The sequence below is a fragment of the Syngnathoides biaculeatus genome, chromosome 12 (assembly GCF_019802595.1).
Source record: "Syngnathoides biaculeatus isolate LvHL_M chromosome 12, ASM1980259v1, whole genome shotgun sequence".
NCBI lineage: Eukaryota > Metazoa > Chordata > Actinopteri > Syngnathiformes > Syngnathidae > Syngnathoides > Syngnathoides biaculeatus.
The window spans coordinates 26425572-26444207 of record NC_084651.1 but is presented as its reverse complement, the minus strand read 5'-3'; the positions used below and the strand labels follow the sequence as shown (position 1 = coordinate 26444207).

The following is an 18636-nucleotide window of genomic DNA, read 5'->3' as shown; positions in this document are numbered from 1 at the left end:
ATGACAATATCATCTGCGAACATCATGGTCCAAGGGGATTCGAGTCTAACCTCATCTGTCAGCCTATCCATTACCACTGCAAACAGGAAGGGGCTCAGAGCTGATCCCTGATGCAGTCCCACCTCCACCTTAAATTCCTCTGTCACACCTAAGGCACACCTCACCATTGTTCTGCTACCATCATACATGTCCTGTACTATTTTAACATACTTCTCTGCCACACCAGACTTACGCATGCAGTACCACAGTTCCTCTCTTGGTACTCTGTCATAGGCTTTCTCTAGATCCACAAAGACACAATGTAGCTCCTTCTGACCTTCTCTGTACTTAGATGTCATAGATGTCAGAATGATGTTTTCTAAAAAAATGCAAGCGTTCACATCTTATGAAAAACATACTCAAAACGAAACAATCTGTTCTCACTGTGTTGTGTTGTGTAATTAAAAACAATCCAGTGGGGGAGGGAGTGGTGGTGATGGGGGTGTTGATTTGTATGGTATGGGTGTCCGGTCTTTGGGGTGTAAAATTATATTTACTTGTATTCCCAAATAGAAAAAAAAATGTTTTAAGGGCTAAATGTTTTATTTCTTTTTTTCTGTCTCACTTAAAATCCATCACGTGGGCTTTTACTCCAAAATTAAAGAACAAGTTTGGGGTAATCAATAAGCTATTTGCAATTTTTGTACCTGGTCTCTTGTCAGAATTGTGGAGCACAAGTGGAATGTCACTACTGTTTTATCTCTTTCTGATCAATGACAGCAAGGAGCTACGGCGTGAGCTCTGCATTTAAAAATTCCCGCTGTGGTTAATTTTTGTTCTTAGTTTCAAATAAGATTTTAGATGCCACCATTCAAATCCCAGGTTTTTGTGATCCAAAACAAGATAAACCAAAATGAATGATTTCAAAGCTTTCTCTACCATTAATGAGAACAATGATAATTGAAAAAATATTTATTTTTGAGAAAAAAAAGTAAATGTATCTGGAATAACGTGGTTACACAAGTGTGGGATGAGAGTCAGAGTACATGTTGAACTGGTTGCCAGGCAATCACAGGGCACATGGAGACTGAGAACAGTTGCACTCAAAATCATATATACGGGCAATTTAGAGTCTCCAGTTAATGCAATATTCTACAAAATTGGTTTAAATATGTAATTTTCATTCATGCCACTAATCACAGAAAATTTTACCTCAGTGGATTGAAAGCTGTTAAGGGCGGAAGAGGTGGTGGTGGAGGTAGACATGGAGGTGCAGGTAATGTTTACAGTTACTTTTCAAGTTCTTCAACTGACCAATCGAATAGCAGAGTGATTCAGTGACTATTCATTTCTACTTGACTTTTCGCAAACACCTATTCCCTGTGTTGTTTTTGTAAAACTCATTCAACTTTTGGGACCAAAATGCATCCACTGGAGAAAAAATTCATTTGAAAAAACAAAATGAAAACAAAAGCAGGCTGCCTTAGGTAAGCTCCACCCACACGATACAAGGAAGAATTGTTATAAAAAAAAAGACAATCATATCAAACGAATTCCATCCATCCATTTTCTTAGCCGTTTATCCTTACAAGGGTCACGGAGAGTGCTGGAGTCTATCCCAGCTGTCAACGGGCAGGAGGAAGGGGACACCCAGAACTGGTTGCCAGCCTATCGCAGGGCACATCAAGACAAACAGACGCACTCACAATCACACTTGGGGCAATTTAGAGTGTCCAATTAATGTTGCATGTTTTGGGGATATGGGAGGAAACCGGAGTGCCCAGAGAAAACCCATGCAGACACGGGGGGGATCATGCAAACTCCACACAGGAGGGTCGGGGGTTAAACCCGGGACCCCAGAACTGTGAGGCCAACGCTTTCCAGCTGAGCCATCATGCCACCTTCAAGGGAATTCTAGGAAACAAATTGGTGAGACAGCGTGAACCTTGCGGTCAAAAAAGACGAAAACAATCTTAAAGCCCGGTGTCATCCCTATAAACGTTCTAAAATCGATATTGTAATGAAAAATACACATAACAGTATTAATATTACACGATTGTTTGGAGCTCTCAGGGCAACATTACACTATTGTTTCGAGCCATATTCAGATGATATCTGATCGCGGCCAAACCGTATCCTGTCCGATCCACTCCCGCGACGGAGATGAGCCATCGCGGCTCATCGCAGCCGCCCGGTGTGGCTTATGACAGAGCCGAGCGGTGCTGCTTTAGTCACAGTCGAGCCGGGGCGCTTTATGCGTGCACGCGACTGAGTAACGCGTTCTCGGCTGGGTTCTTCAGAGCCGCCCCTGTCGCAAAGCCCGACGCGCAGCCTTCGCAGAAGCTGTGACCGCCGAATGTGGCACCTCAGCCGGCGTGGCTGAGTTTTGGCGCCCGTGGTGGCATATAAGGAGGAGGTGGAGCCTACCTATGTTGCTTTTAGGGGTATGTTCAAAGTCACCGCAGTACTCGATGAACACTATTGAGACATTGTTGGCTGGGTGACGCGCACATCCACACATTTCATACGTGGATCTTTTCCTACGTTATGAGAGAGACCGATTACGTAGTCCGCGCTAATTTTTTTTTTTGGAGCTGTATACACACCTACCTGTTATTTGGAACCCACAAAGCTCTCGTTCTCTGCACCCGTGCAATCCATTTTTCACAACAAACGGGGTCTCTTTCAAACTTATGAAGGGTAATTCCATTCTCCCGAGTGTTCAAGCAATGTCCAGCAATGCAATGAGCCGGCATTTGGGCTAACACGAAGGAACAATGAGCTACCTTCCCGGAGGTAAAAATAATGGAAACAAACGAGTCCACTCGGGGGCGCCTCTGTCCTGTACGTCACTTCCTGCTTCTTCTCGAAAACAAATCCCTTGAGAGGATTTTCATGGCGGGAGTTACAAAAAGCTGTATTCGTCAAAATCATGTTTTGCGGTGAAAAAACACATGGGACCATATTGGCTGTGGGTTTTTCATTAATAATATACCAAAAATCATCCGTTTGATGACACTTGGCCTTTAAGGAACAACACAGTTTGAGCAAAGCTGGGTAGGTCTTTACTTATTTTCAAAAACTTTAAAACCATCACCCTCATACCGTACAACCGGGAGCACGTACTGTAGTTAGACTCCCGGTAGTATGGTCACATTTCAGAATTGGTTAAAATGAGTTTTGTTGGAGGATCATACAGTACTACTCCTTAAAGGTCAACTTATATGCATTTTAAAATAGATATTGTGATGAAAACTACATATAACATTATTCACTTCAATGTCTATATGAAAATAAATAAGTGTAGAGGGCTTCATTCATCCGTAAAGTTGCGGAAGTCTCGCTCAACATACCAGTGGCAGCCATATTGCCTGCAACGTCATTTACAGATGTCACACAGGGACAGTTGCCATTGAGAAGACGCGTTGCCACCTGCTATGGGAGATGAACAAAAGAGATTTTCGGATTTTTCCAACATCCCTTCTGATACAGAAGCTCTTTTTGAAGAATAGAAGATGTCACAGTCCAGTGAAGTGACTGGGGCAATAATACCCTATCGTTTTGAGACATATTTAGATGATATGTGGCTCACTTCTCAGGAGGACCCATGGCTGGCGAAGTAATTACTTCATGCATGCAAGGACACTGGTGGTCGGTGGGAGTTCCTTTCTCCTATGAATGCAGCCAAACCGCTTCACCACCCGATCCACCTCCATGGCGGCGATGAACAGCGCTAGCCCCGGTGGCAGCGATGAAAACATCGGCCTGCGCACATCGACACATTTAGCACCCCTGAGTGTAGACCATTGGGTAGTACAATATTGCGCAAGCTGTCAGCCGGTCACAAGCCCGGATAGATGCAGAGGGTTGCGTCAGGAAGGGCACCAGCCATAAAACTGTGCCAAAAATATACAGTGAAGAAAATAAGTATTTGAACACCTTGCAATATTGCAAGTTCTCCCTGACTGGAAATGAAAAATAAAACAACCTTAACAACAAAAAATAACATGCACTATAAATAAAAAAAAAACATCCTGTATAAAATAAATAATGAACAAAAAAAAATCAACAAAAATCAACTCATACTACACGGACTTCACTTAACGCAGAAATTTCCCTCATGTTAAACAAAATAACACTGTTTTCTGAGCTGCTTATCCTTCAAAGGGTCACGGGAGGACTGGTTGCCAGGCAATCGTGGACAACAGTTCCACTGACAATCACACCTAGTGGCAATTCAGAGTCCCCAATGAATGGATGTTTTTGGGATGTTGGAGGAAACCCACGCAGGCACGGGGAGAACATGACCTTGAATGTGAGTTGGGCTCTTAATATGTTGAGAGAGGTAAAAGGTGTCTCGTACAGCAGGGAATTAATAATTTTTTTTTCCATGTTCTGGAAGAACATGAATGTTAAAGTCTGTTATGACAAAATACAGTGAAGAAAATGAGTATTTAAACACCGTGCTATATTGCAAGTTCTCACAGTTAGAAGTCATGGAGGTGTCTGAAATTTCCATCGTAGGTGCATGTCCACTGTGAGAGAGATAATCTAAAAAGAAAAATCTAGCAATCATAATGTATGATTTTTTAACAATTTATTTCTGTGATACAGTTGCAAATAAGTATATGAAAACCTGTCTATCAACTAGAATTCTGACCCTTAAAGATCTGTTAGTCTGACTTTAAAAGTCCACCTCCACTCTATGTATTATCCAGAATCAGATGCACCTGTGTGAGGTTGTTAGCTGCACAAAGACACCTGTCCACCCCATACAATCAGTAAGACTCAAATTTGTCACATGGCCAAAACCAAAGAGCTGACATCAGAGACAAAATTGTACAACTCCACATGCCTGGAAAGGGCTATGGATAAATTGCCAAGCAGCTTGGTGACAAAAGGTCCACTGTTGGAGCAATCATTAGAAAATGGAAGAAGCTAAACATGACTGTCAATCTCAATTGGAGTGGAGCCCCATGCAAGATATTACCTCGTGGGGTCTCAATGATCCTTACAAAGGTGAAGAATCAGCCCAGGACAAGACAACAGGATTTGGTCAATGATCTGAAAAGAGCTGGGACCACCGTTTTTTTTTTGGTAATACACTAAGACGTCATGGTTTCAAATTATGCATGGCACGGAAGGTTCCCCTGCTTAAACCAGCACATGTCAAGGCCCGTCTTAAGTTTGCTAATGACCATTTGGATGATACAGAGGAGTCATGGGAGAAACTTTTGTGGTCAGATGAGACCAAAATGGAACTTTTTGGTCATAATTCCACGAATTGTGTTTGGAGGAAGACGAATCATGAGTTACATCCCAAGAACACCATTCCTACTGTGAAGGATGGGGGTGGTAGCATCATGCTTTGGGGGTGTTTTTCTGCACATGGGACAGGACAACTGCACTGTATTAAGGAGAGGATGACCGCGGCCAGGTATTGTGAGATTTTGCGGAACAACCTCTTTCCCTCAATCAGAGCATTGAAGATGGGTCGTGGCTAGGTGTTTCAACATGACAATGACCCGAAGCACAGACAGGAAAACCAAGGAGTGGCATATCAAGGTTCTGGCGTGGCCGAGCCAGTCTCCAGACATAAACCCAGGTGAAAATCTTTGGAGGGAGCTGAAACTCCATGTTTCTCAGCGACAGACTAGAAACATGTCTTATCTAGAGAAGATCTGTTTGGGGGAGTGGGCCAAAATCCTTCCTGCAGTGTATGCAAATCTGCTGAACAACTACAGGAAACGTTTGATCCCTGTAATTGTAAACAAAGGCTACTGTACCAAATATTAACATTGGTTTTCTCAGGTGTTACTTACTTACTACTTAATACTTATTTGCAGCTGTATCACACAAATAAATCATAAAAAAAATCAGAGATTATGATTGCTGGATTTGTCTTTTTAGATTATCTCTCTCACAGTGGACATGCACCTATGATGAAAATTTGAGACCCCTCCATGATTTCTAAGTGGGAGAACTTGCAATATAGTAGGGTGTTCAAATACTTATTTTCTTCACTGTATGAGCATTCATCATATGAATTCCATACGGTTAGGTCATTGCTAACTACGCCCGCCAACGGAACTGTTGATCTGCAAGGCATAGGTAGAAATTCAGATAATGTAGGTCGAAGGCAAAAAAAGACAAGGAAAGCGGCTTAGTCGGCAGAGGAAGAAGAGGAATGCACAAACCCTACAGCTGTGTGTAGGGAGTTTCAATGTTGGGACTATGACAGGAAAAGCTCAGGAGTTAGTTGACATGAGGATGAGGAGAAAGGTTGATATATTGTGCATCCAAGAAAGCAAGTGGAAAGGGAGTAAGGCTAGAAGTTTAGGTGGAGGGTTTAAATTATTTTATCATGGAGTAGATGGGAAGAGAAATGGAGTAAGGGGTATTTTAAAGGAAGAGCTGACTAAGAAGGTCTTGGAGGTGAAAAGAGTATCAGATCGCGTGATGAACATGAAATTCGAAATTGAGGGTATGATGTATAATGTGATTAGCGGCTATGCGCCACAGGTAGGATGTGACCTCGAGTTGAAAGAGAAATTCTGGAAGGAAGTAGACGAAGTAGACCTGAGCATCCCAGACAGAGAGAGAGTTGTGATTGTTGCAGATTTCAATGGACATGTTGGTGAAGGAAACAGGGGCGATGAAGTGATTGGTAAGTACGGCATTCAACAAAGGAACTTTGAGGGGCAGATGGTGGTGTACTTTGCAAAAAGGATGGAATTGGCAGTGGTGAACACTTATTTCCAGAAGAGACAGGAACATAGAGTGCCCTACAAGAGCAGAGGTAGAAGCAGGCAGGTGGATTATATTTTGTGCAGACGATGTAATCTGAAGGTTACCAACTGTAAGGTGGTGGTGGGCGAGAGTGTAGCTCAACAGCATAGGATGGTGGTGTGTAGGATGACTCTGGTAACGGGTAGGAAGATTAAGAAGACAAAGGTAGATTAGAGAATCAGGTGGTGGAAGTTGAGAAAGGAAGAATGTCGTGTGGCCTTTCAGAAAGAGGTGAGACATACTCTCGATGGACAGGAAGAGGTCCCAGAAGACTGGAATACTACTGCCAAGGTATTCAGAGAGGCAGGCAGGAGAGTACTTGGGGTGTCTTCTGGTAGGAAAGAGGAGAAGGAAACTTGGTGGTGGAACTCCAAAATACAGGAAGTCATCCAAGGAAAGAGATTCGTTAAGAGAAAGTTGGACACTGTCAGGTTTACCAATTATACATTCATTAAACTGGACAAAAAGGAAGCAAAGACACCAGTTCAAGTTTGACAGCTCGTGAGGAGAGAGGAGAGGCACTGTCTTGTACAATTTACCACAGCACTCTCTGATTATCCTTTCCTCAGCACCTCTATTTATTTAGTTTCAAAACATCCCTTATTTACATGGATGTTAGAAAAAGGAGACTGGTGACCAAAACATAGTTGGAAACGAAGTGTACTTGTTTGTTTGCATGTGTTTGGAAGATTGCTGTGTGGTCATCATTTTTTTTACCAGACAACAGGTGCTCCTGGTTCTAACAGTTCTGATGATTAGATGTTTTTGTTCTTGTGCCATCTCCTGCTAGGTGGCTGCCACGTTATCTAGAGCAGAGCAAAGCATTTCTTTATTGGAAGCAGATGTATGATAATTATATTCACCATTATTCCAACATTCCCCCCCCCCGTTTATCCTACATTTGCTACCACGTTATCTAGAGAAGAGCAAAGCATTCCTCATTGCAGGCAGAGCAAACCATTTTTCATTGCAAGCAGAAACAGTTTTAAACTGGAGCAAAGCAAAGTATTCTTGATTACAGGCAGAAACATTATCTTAATTGGAGCAGAGCAAAGCTACACTTGGAAAAAAATATAGCACTCATCACTTGGAATCTTCTAGTTCAGAGAACAGGTCTGGAAGAGAAGTCATAACGTCATAATCGTGGTCAACAATATCACTGTTATTATACCCTGTTGTGCCAATTGGATATATTTCTGATAATTTCAAATTTGTCGGGGCAACAGCAGTGGTTATAAAATGCAGCCCTATGGGGAAACAAACCAGTGCAATCTGTAGGCCGTTCCCAAGCCTGGATAAATGCAGAGGGTTGCGTCAGGAAGGGCATCCGGCGTAAAAACTGTGCCAAACAAATATGAGCGTTCATCTAAAGAATCTCATACCGGATCGGTCGTGGCCCGGGTTAACAACGCCTGCTAACCTGCAGGGCGTCGGTGGAAATTCAGCTACTGTGGGTCGAAGACAAAGAAGAGGAGGAAACCGGATCCAGCGTCAGAAGAAAAAGAGGAATGCACAGAGCCTACAACTGAGTGTAGGGACTTTAAATGTTGGGACTATGACAGGAAAAGCTCAGGAGTTGGTTGACATGATGATTAGGAGAAAGGTTGATATTCTGTGCATCCAAGAGAGCAGGTGGAAAGGTAGTAAGGCTAGAAGTTTGGGAGCAGGGTTTAAATTATTCTACCACGGAGTAGATGGGAAGAGAAATGGAGTACGGGTTATTTTAAAGGAAGAGCTGGCTAAGAATGTCTTGGAGGTGAAAAGAGTATCAGACCGAGTGATGAGACTAAAATTTGAAATTGAGGGTGTTATGTATAATGTGCTTAGCGGCTATGCCCCACAGGTAGGATGTGACCTGGTGCAGATTGTAATGGACATATTGGTAAAGGAAACAGGGTGATGAAGAAGTGATGGGTAAGTACGGCATCCAGGAAAGGAACTTTGAGGGACAGATGGTGGTGGACTTTGCAAAAAGGATGGAGATGGCTGTAGTGAACACTTATTTCCAGAAGAGGGAGGAACATATAGTGACCTACAAGAGCGGAGGTAGAACCACGCAGGTAGATTATATTTTGTGCAGACGATGTAATCTGAAGGAGGTTACTGACAGTATAGTAGTGGTAGGGGAGAGTGTAGCTCGACAGCATAGGATGGTAGTGTGTAGGATGAATCTGGTGGTGGGTAGGAAGATTAAGAGGACAAAAGTAGAGCATAGAACCAGGTGGTGGAAGCTGAGAAAGGAAGAATATTGTGCGGCCTTTCGGAAAGAGGTTAGACAGGCTCTCGATGGACAGCAGAAGCTCCCGGAAGACTGGACTACGACAGCCAAGGTAATCAGAGAGACAGGCAGGAGAGTACTTGGTGTGTCTTTTGGTAGGAAAGGGGTGAAGGAGACTTGGTGGTGGAACCCCAAAATACAGGGAGTTATACAAGGAAAGAGATTAGCGAAGAAGAAGTGGGATACTGAGAGGACTGAGGAGAGGCGAAAGGAGTATATCGAGATGCGACGTCGGGGAAAGGTAGAGGTGGCAAAGGCTAAACAAGAGGCATATGAAGACATGTACACCAGGTTGGACACGAAAGAAGGAGAAAATGATCTCTACAGGTTGGCCAGACAGAGGGATAGAGATGGGAAGAATGTGCAACAGGTAAGGGTGATTAAGGCTAGAGATGGAAATGTGTTGACTGGTGCCAGCCGTGTGCTAAATAGATGGAAAGAATACTTTGAGAAGTTGATGAATGAAGAAAATGACAGAGAAGGAACAGTTGAAGAGGCAAGTGTGAAGGACCAGGAAGTGGCAATGATTACTAAGGGGGAAGTCAGAAAGGCACTACAAAGGATGAAAATGGAAAGGCAGTTGGTCCTGATGACATACCGGTAGAGGTATGGAAGCAATTTGGAAAGATGGCTGTGGAGTTTTTGACCAACTTATTCAACAGAATACTAGCGGGCGAAAAGATGCCTGAAGAATGGAGGAAAAGTGTTCTAGTTCCAATTTTTAAGAACAAAGGGGATGTTCAGAGCTGTGGGAACTTTAGAGTTGATGAGCCGCGCAATGAAGTTATGGGAAAAAGTAGTGGAGGCTAGACTCAGGACAGAAGTAAGTATCTGCGAGCAACAGTATTGTTTCATGCCTAGAAAGAGTACCACAGATGCATTATTTGCCTTGAGGATGCTAGTGGAAAAGTACAGAGAAGGTCAGAAGGACCTACATTGTGTCTTTGTGGATCTAGAGAAAGCCTATGACAGAGTACCAAGAGAGGAACTGTGGTACTGCATGCGTAAGTCTGGTGTGGCAGAGAAGTATGTTAAAATAGTACAGGACATGTATGATGGCAGCAGAACAATGGTGAGGTGTGCCTTAGGTGTGACAGAGGAATTTAAGGTGGAGGTGGGACTGCATCAGGGATCAGCTCTGAGCCCCTTCCTGTTTGCAGTGGTAATGGATAGGCTGACAGATGAGGTTAGACTGGAATCCCCTTAGACCATGATGTTCGCAGATGATATTGTTATATGCAGTGAAAGCAGGGAGCATGCAGAGGAACAATTCGAAAGATGGAGACATGCACTCGAAAAGAGAGGAATGAAGATTAAGTAAAACAGAATGTTTGTACGTGAATGAGAAAAGTGGAGGGGGAAGAGTGAGGGAGGACATGAGGACAGTGGGTGTTAGAGAGGAGGATCCACGAGATAGGCTGAGATGGAAAAAGATGACAAGCTGTGATGACCCCAAAGGGGACAAGCTGAAAGAAAAAAAGAAGAATAGCTCTATACACACCTACTATTATCATTTGGACCCACAAAGCTCTTGTCCTTTGCACCTGTGCAATCAATTTTACATGACGAACAGGGTCTATTGGAAACGTGTTTAGAGTGAATCCATCCTCCCGAGTGTTTGAGCAAAATCCAGCAATACAACGAGACGGCATTTTTGCTAACACTCTGGAAAAAAAACTGACTTTCCCGGCGGTAAAACTGGTATAAACACACAATCCTGCCAGTGTGGGCGTCTGGGAAAAAATGTCACTTCTTCTCTCAAACAAATGCTTCGAGAGGATCTTCATTGCGGGAGATGCAAAAATCCATGTACGACAACATCATGACGTGTGGTGAAAAAACGGATGGGTCCATTTTGGCTGCCTTTTTTTTGTAATTAAAAACATACTAAAAATCATGCTTTATGTGTGAGTGAGTTCATATCTCACTGGAGCCTCAACTCCCCAAGAGGGGTTGCGTCAGGAAGGTCATCCGGCGTAAAAACTGTGCCAAACAAATATGAACGTTCATCTGAGATGTCACGCTGTGGCGACACCTGACGGGACAAGCCGAAAGAAACTTACTTTAGCCTTTTAAGGTGTGCTAGGATTTCTGAAGTGTGGTACAGTACTGTTGCCACAAAGGAGCTTGTTTTCATGGCAGGGAAATATGTTCTCACCTGTCAACCTCAAATTCTTGACCTTCGAGCACTTGTCACTCCACTCCTACTTCTCCTCTTCCACAAGCTCAAGTTTACACTTCAAGGCTGTCAGCTCTTTTGGAGCCTTAGAGCTGCTCAAATTGTCCTCCAGTTGCTTTAGCTGAGCACACACACAGACACACACACACATTTGTCGGCAGTAGATTTTTCATATTGTATCGATCTTTAACAGCACAGAGAACTTAATGAAGATATAAGACTTATTTAGCATGTACATATTAAAACAAATGTCACTCTGGTTTATTTCATTTTGAATAAAATGGCAAAAATCAGATGTTTCAGTTACATTTCTTATACCTGCAGTGTTAATTGTAGGTAAAGTATTCCAGGGTACCTGCCATCTGACATTCAGCTCTCAACCCCTTTTAGCAAACCTTTTGTGGGTTAAAATTGTTCCTACAATGAGGGAGATGTTCACCTTCTCTATGGCACAAGTAGAGACCAGTGATCTACGCTCACCTTTAATTGTTTTACATCTGGGCCAGTAGAGGTGGTAGCTGATTCAAGGCCAAGCTTCAGAAAATTATTATTGGGGAGGTTCTTTATGTGGAAAACGCTATCTCTCATATTTTGTCTGTGTGATTCTATCTGGGCCGCACGGTGGTGCAGCTGGTAAAGCGTTGGCCTCACAGTTCTGAGGACCCGGGTTCGATTTCGGCCTCGCCTGTTTGGGGTTTGCATTGTCTCCTCGTGTCTGCGTGGGTTTTCTCCGGGCACTCGAGTTCCTCCCACATCCTAAAAACAGGCAACATTAATTGGACATGCTAAATTGCCCCTGTGTATGATTGTGTGTGACTCTTTGTCTCTGTGTGCCCTGCGATTGGCTGGCAACTAGTCCAGGGTGTACTCTGCCTCCTGCCCGTTGACAGCTGGGATAGGCTCCAGCACTACCTCCGACCCTCGTGAAGATAAGCAGCAAAGAAAATGGATGGATGGATGATTCTATCTGACAACAGAATGACACTAACAAAATGTCACCCTAGTACCCCTTTGTACCTCTGAGTACATCCTACATCCTTGACTGCGTGATGAAATACAGGATGTCTGCTGCCCTGTGTGACATAATAAACAGGACTGCAGTATCTTAATAGATGAGCGACATAAAATTCAGTATTTTAAAACTGATCTGCGTAATACGAACATTGAATTCTAATTCTTTTGACCTATGTGAATATTCTGATGTTCCCCACTCTACCGATGAATGCAGTGTTATTTCTACCTCGCTCTGGTGTTCCTGCCGTAAGGTTTCCAAATTCTTGTTTGGTGATGTAACGTGACAAAGTGCCTCCTGTAGAGTGCGGCTCGTTCAGTTTTATGGTATACTCTGGAACTTTTCCATGTGATTGTGAATTTGTTTAACTGACAGCAGAGATAGATTCTTGTTGATGGCTAGCAGATCATTGTCGATGAGGATTTTAACTTGATCTGGGTTCGATTTGTTTACTGGTGTCAGCTCGTTGCTTTTCTCTCTGTCTTTAGTGGTCTCCCCCAACATCGTACCTATCCGGAGTACCATCTTACATCTGCATACAATTCTAACTGCTTTCAAAGGACTTGTGTTGAATGTGACACTTAATGTAGCCCAGCTTCCAGTCTGTCCACACATTTCCTTCTGTAAACTTGTTTTCTACTTTGGCTTTGCAACACATTTTTCACAACAGACTAAAAGCAAAATCATCCAGTTGGGGTGCTTTTTCGTCTATTTGCGCATACTCTGACTGTCATCGGATCTCAAGATACCAGTATTTCTTTTTTTACATTTTACTTTCGCCATTATTTGTGAGGGGAAACATAAGCTGGGTGTCTAGCTCGTCTTCGCTCTGTGTTGCCCAGACTGCTTTGTTAACTAAATACTGGTGGTGAACAGTGCATAAAGACATTGTCGTTGTAAACACCGTTTACGGGCTGCAAAAGTATTTTTGTGAAGTACCACCCAGTCACCTCTCATGAATGAATCACATTGGAAATTGCCACAAACTAAATGTTATGCGTTATACTTTCAATTCAGGATGGGCTATTTATTTATTTATTTGTGTATTTAACTTGATAAAAATAATTCTTCCTGTCGAGCAGAAACCTATGACTGTATCTTCATCAGAGCAGACTTGGTGCGTGAGAGATAACTGTCGCATAAAACCCAAATTTTAAGTAGGACTCCTGATGTTGTTTTTTTTTTTTATTTGTGAACATTTCGTTCAAAAGAACACATCTTTTCAGTAAATGTAATGAACTGAATTTGTTTATAAAATCTTTGTTCTTTGAGCTCTCCCGCCACTAGCCAGCCTGCTGTGACTAGAAGCTAATGGTAAGCTGGGACTGGAACTGGAAGCCTTCTTACAGTCTCAACGTGTCATTTGAGACATGTAGCTGTTGCAGTGCAGAAGATCCATTCAATATTCAGAATAAAACACACTGAGGATTGCAATACAGCAAAAAAGATATAAATTGCTCATTCTTTCTCTGTGAACCAGTAATAAATGCCTCACGGTCCCGGTAACAAATGCCTCATGGCCTGGTACTGGTCCGCGACACTATGGTTAGAGACCAATGCCTTAAAGCACCCAGCATGAGTGGAGAAAGGTCAGCCAACATAACCAAGGAAGGGTAGATGCAGCAAGAGAGTCAGGCTAAATACTTGGCGAAAGGTGACAGATACAGACCACAAACAACTACTAGAGACATAGCTGTCTAGCTCCAGGGTGTATGCAGGCGTTCAGGTAAAGGAGACATACTGCGTAATTGCTATTGAAGATGATAGCCCTTTTTTCTCCCAAGAGAGTTCGGTGTTGTGTTTATGGTGTGTGGTTGGTTACATTGCAGAGTGTCTGACAAGACTACAGCGCTAGTTGTAAGAGTGATGATACGAGACAGCACACCCAGATACTATGTTTGTTGCGTGAGAGGATTCCAGAAAATTGTAAACAGGAGCATTTTTCTGCATATAATGGATGGTAGGAGCACCCCTAAAATCTGAGAATCTGTGAATTTACTAACACCAAATTACAAAAATGCTAGGGTCCATTGTAATAGAACTCACTTCTTGGTTTCCTTCAGCTGTTCCCTGAGGATTGCAAGATTATCACCTAGTTGATCTTTCTCCTTCAATGTCAACTGCAATTTACTTTACAGCCCTAAAAAAAAGAAACAATAATTGAAAATGATGCTAAATATACAGTGCCATGAAAAAGTTTACCACCATCTGTCAGGGGTGTGGCCAGACCATTGCCTTGTGCGCAGTTGCCTCTGGCAGAAGCTCCGCAACTGCGCCTCATTGACGCTAATTAGGCCATGGATTACTAGTGTTGTGTGTTGAATTGTCAGTTGCCAGTTCATTGTGCTTGGGAATACAACAAGTACACAAGCATCTTGGTAGTGGTTAGGTTAGTACATCGTTCCTCTGCCCCTGTAGTCAAGTCCTGTTTTGTTCATGTTTGAAGTTTTTGCATTGTAGTTACCGGACCTCGTTTCATGGTTTTCGGACTTTGCATTTTTGGACTGCTTACCTGTGTATGATCTCTGCCAAAATTGAACTACCCACGAAAATGAAGTCCTGCATTTGGGTCCAACCCCTTGCTGCATGCTCGTGAACCACCTTCCTGATCTGTTTTTTTTTTTCCTTATCTCTCAGACACAAATGTTTCAAATCATCAAACCAATTTTAATATCGCTCAGAGAAAACCCAAGGAAATACAAAATGCAGTTTTCAGATGACAAATAAATGTATTGGGGCACAAAAAGTCCAAACCTGAATCGATTGTTCCACCCTTTGCAGCAATAACTGAGATCAGCATTTGTGATCATTTGTGATGTCTTTCATATCACTCTGGAGGAATTCCGTCGAACTCTTCTTTGTTTCAACTCTGCCAGGTTAGAGGGTTTTCTAGCATGAACCGCTGGTTTAAGGTCACACCATAGCCTCACATCCATCTGTCCTTCCTTCCATCCATTCATCCATCCACCCATCAATCCATCCATCCATCCATCCATCCAATGGGTCTCGGGGGCGTTAGCTTTAGCAGGGATGCCCAGACTTCCCTTTCCCCACCCACTTCATCCAGCTCTTTCGAAGGATCCCAGGTCAGCTGAGAGACATCGTCATTCTAGGATGTCCTGGGTTCTCCCCAGAGTCTCTCTCCGGTGGGAGATGCCTGGAACACCTCACTAGGGAAGCATCCGGGAAGCACCCAAATCAGATGCCCCAGCCACCTCATCTAGCTCCTCTCAATGCGGAGGTGTCGCGACTCGACACTGAGTGCCTTCCGGATGACAGAGCTTCTCACCCTATCTCTAAGGGAGAGGCCGGACACCCTCATTTCGGCCACTTGTATCCATGATCGTATTCATTCGGTCACGAATCACAGCTAATGACCAGAGGTGAGGTTAGGCATGTAGATCGACTTCTAAATTGAGAGGTTCACCTTTCGGCTTACTGCAGCTCCCTCTTTACCAGAACAGACCGATACAAAGTCCATATCACTTCAATGGTGCACAAATCCGCCCGGTGATCTCCTGCTGCATTATTCCCTCATTTGTGAACAAGACCCTAAGATGCTTGAACTCCGCCACTTAGGGCGGAATCTCATCCCTAACCCAGATGGGGTACATGACCCTTTTCCCACAGAGGATCAGGGTCTCATATTTGGAGGTGATGAGTCTCATCGCTCCCGCTGCACGCTTGGGTATAAACCACTCCAGTGAGCATTGGAGATCATGGCTTGATGAAGCCAACAGAACCTCGTTATCTGCAAAGAGCAACGATGTAATTCTGAGGCCACCAAACTGGACCCATTCTATGCATCGGCTGCGGCTAGAGATTCTGAGCATAAAAGTTAACAAAATTGACCGTGACAATGTGTACCCTTGGCAGAGTCCAACTCTGTCCTGAAATGAGTCCAACTTACTGCCGACAAAGCAGACCAAATTCTGACACTGGCTAAACGGGACAAACAGCCTGTAACAGAGGGTTCAGAACCCCATACGAACAACGGAACACCCATAGGACTGCCCGAGGGAGACGGCCGAAAGCCTTTTCCAAGTCCAGAAAACATGTAGACTTGTTGGGTGAACTCCCGTGCACCCTCGAGGATCCTGCTGAGGGTGTAAAGCTGGTCCACTGTCCCACAGCCAGGACAAAAAACACCTTGCTCCACCTGCATCTGAGATTTGACTTCATGACAGACACTCCTCGCGCTCTCCAGCTCTCCCTCTAAGGTCTGCTAAAAGGGCGGGTACTCTGAATTATTGTTTATTTATTTTATTTTAATTATTGTGCATAGGCACAAACAACAGTCATAACCTCTCCCCCTACCCAAAGTTGGAGGGAGGCTACCCTCTCATTTGTCGGGGTGAACCCCAACGTACAGGCGCCGAGCTGGGGGGCAATAAGTACAGCCACACCTGCTCGCCGCCTCTCACCGTAGGCAATTCCAGAGTGGAACAGAGTCCAACTCCTCTCAAGAGGACTGGTACGAGAGCCCAAGCACTTCATAGAGGCGACTCCGGCTATATCTAGACCTCACTTACCACCTCGGGCTGCTTCCCTGCCAAAGAGGTCACATTCCATGTCCCTTGAGTCAGTTTCTGTAGCCAGGGATCATATCGCCACGGTCCCTGCCTTCGGCCCCGCATACCTCACACTGCATCTGACCCCTACGGCCCCTCCCACAGGCTGTGTCTGGCTGAGCCCTATGAGTGCAGGACCAGCCACCAGGCGCTTGCCTTTGAGTTCCACCTCCAGGCCTGGCTCCCCAAGAAATTGTTTGGGTGACCCAACCGGGGGCGTGAAGGTCCAGACAACTTTGCTCTGAGGATTTTCAGGACACATCACCATGATAAGGTGATGGCTCAAGGAGAGGCAAAGCCTCACAATTGGATTTAAATCTAGAATTTGTCCTGGCCACTTCATATATAAAGGGAAGAAAACAAGTATTTGAACACCCTGCTATATTGAAAGTTCTCCCACTTAGAAATCATGGAGGGGTCTGAAATTTTCATCGTAGATGCACGCCCACTCTGAGGGAGATAATCTTATGAGAAAAATCCGGAAATCACAATGTATGATTTTTTAATGATTTATGTGTGTGATACAGCTGATAAATAAGTAATAAGTAGTAAGTAAGTAACACATGAGAAAACCAATGTTAATATTTGGTACAGTCGCCTTTGTTTGCAATTACAGAGGTCAAATGTTTCCTGTAGTTGTTCACCAGGTTGGAAGGAGGGATTTTGGCCCACTCTTCCACACAGATCTTCTCAGGATCAGACAGGTTTTTGGGTTGTCACTGAGAAACATGGAGTTTCAGCTCCCTCCAAAAATTTTCTCTTGGGTTTAGGTCTGGAGACTGGCATGAACTTTAAAAATGTTCTGGGGCAGGCGGGGGAGGGGTGGGGAGACATTGAGTCCAAATGGACCATGTTTCATGCATCCAATGTTGAGGTGACCGACCAGAGTTGTGGCTGTCGTGGCAGAAAATCCCAAACCCATTGGTGGACACTGGTGGTAAGTGATAACAGGCCTTTGTGGCCTGTGAGACTCCAGAGGCAGCTCATGGGTTGGTGAAGCAAAATGCATCTTTGTTCGCTGCTGAGGCAAAAACTCATACGTGGGCGGAGTGTGTTGATCCCATGGAGGACTTATTCCTCCTTAAAATGTCAAGACTACGTAGGCAGGGTGCTGATAATGTTGGCCTTGTTATTAACTACTTACACAGAAACATACACACACTTGAAGCCTGAAGTTTTGTGGAAATTCTGGTCCACCATTCAGTGTCTCGGGGGTGGGGGGATGTAATGCACTGTTAACACTGTGTAGAGTTGAGATGAGGTACTGCTGACCTTATCTTGGGACCTTGTAAGTGGGTGGGCGAAATACTTCCTTCTCAATTCCACTTACACAATTTCCCAAGAGGAATCAGAGTCTAGGGTCTACCAGGTGGGCTCTACTAAGTCTGGGGTTGAGGTTGCCGAGGTGGTTGAAAAGCTCCTTGGTGCCAGGGTTCGGGGATGGAAGAGGTTCATCCATATTTCCTAAAGGGTCCGGATGTTGTGGAGTTGTCTTGGTTGACACGCCTCTGCAACACCACATGGAGTGCTCCTGGATGGAAAGACCGAGATGGTAGTTCCCTTTTTTCACAAAAGGAAAGGAGGGTGTGTTCCAACCAATGTTCCGTCTAACCTGCATGGCTGCGCAATTCTGCACTTCTTGAACACTCTCAGCGCACAAGAAAACCTATTAGGTGCAGTGAACGCACTGCAAATGCAAATTTGATATATAAAGTTTTTTGCTGTATAATTTTGCAGTGTAATTCGGTGAGTAATAAGCTGTCCAGCCAATCATACAATAATACGCTACGCAACCAATCACAGCATTGACAGTACTTGCGCACGTGCT

General features: G+C 44.0%; 1 long non-coding RNA gene across 1 annotated transcript in view; it reads right to left on the bottom strand.

The window, feature by feature from the left end:
* Positions 1-18636, bottom strand: part of LOC133509920 (uncharacterized) — a 54447-nt gene that overhangs the window by 3124 nt on the left and 32687 nt on the right. The window contains exons 4-5 of the long non-coding RNA XR_009797470.1: positions 11205-11346; positions 7486-7574 (exon numbers count right to left, since the gene is read on the bottom strand). This is a non-coding gene — a long non-coding RNA (uncharacterized LOC133509920). The remainder of the gene's footprint in view (positions 1-7485; positions 7575-11204; positions 11347-18636) is intronic.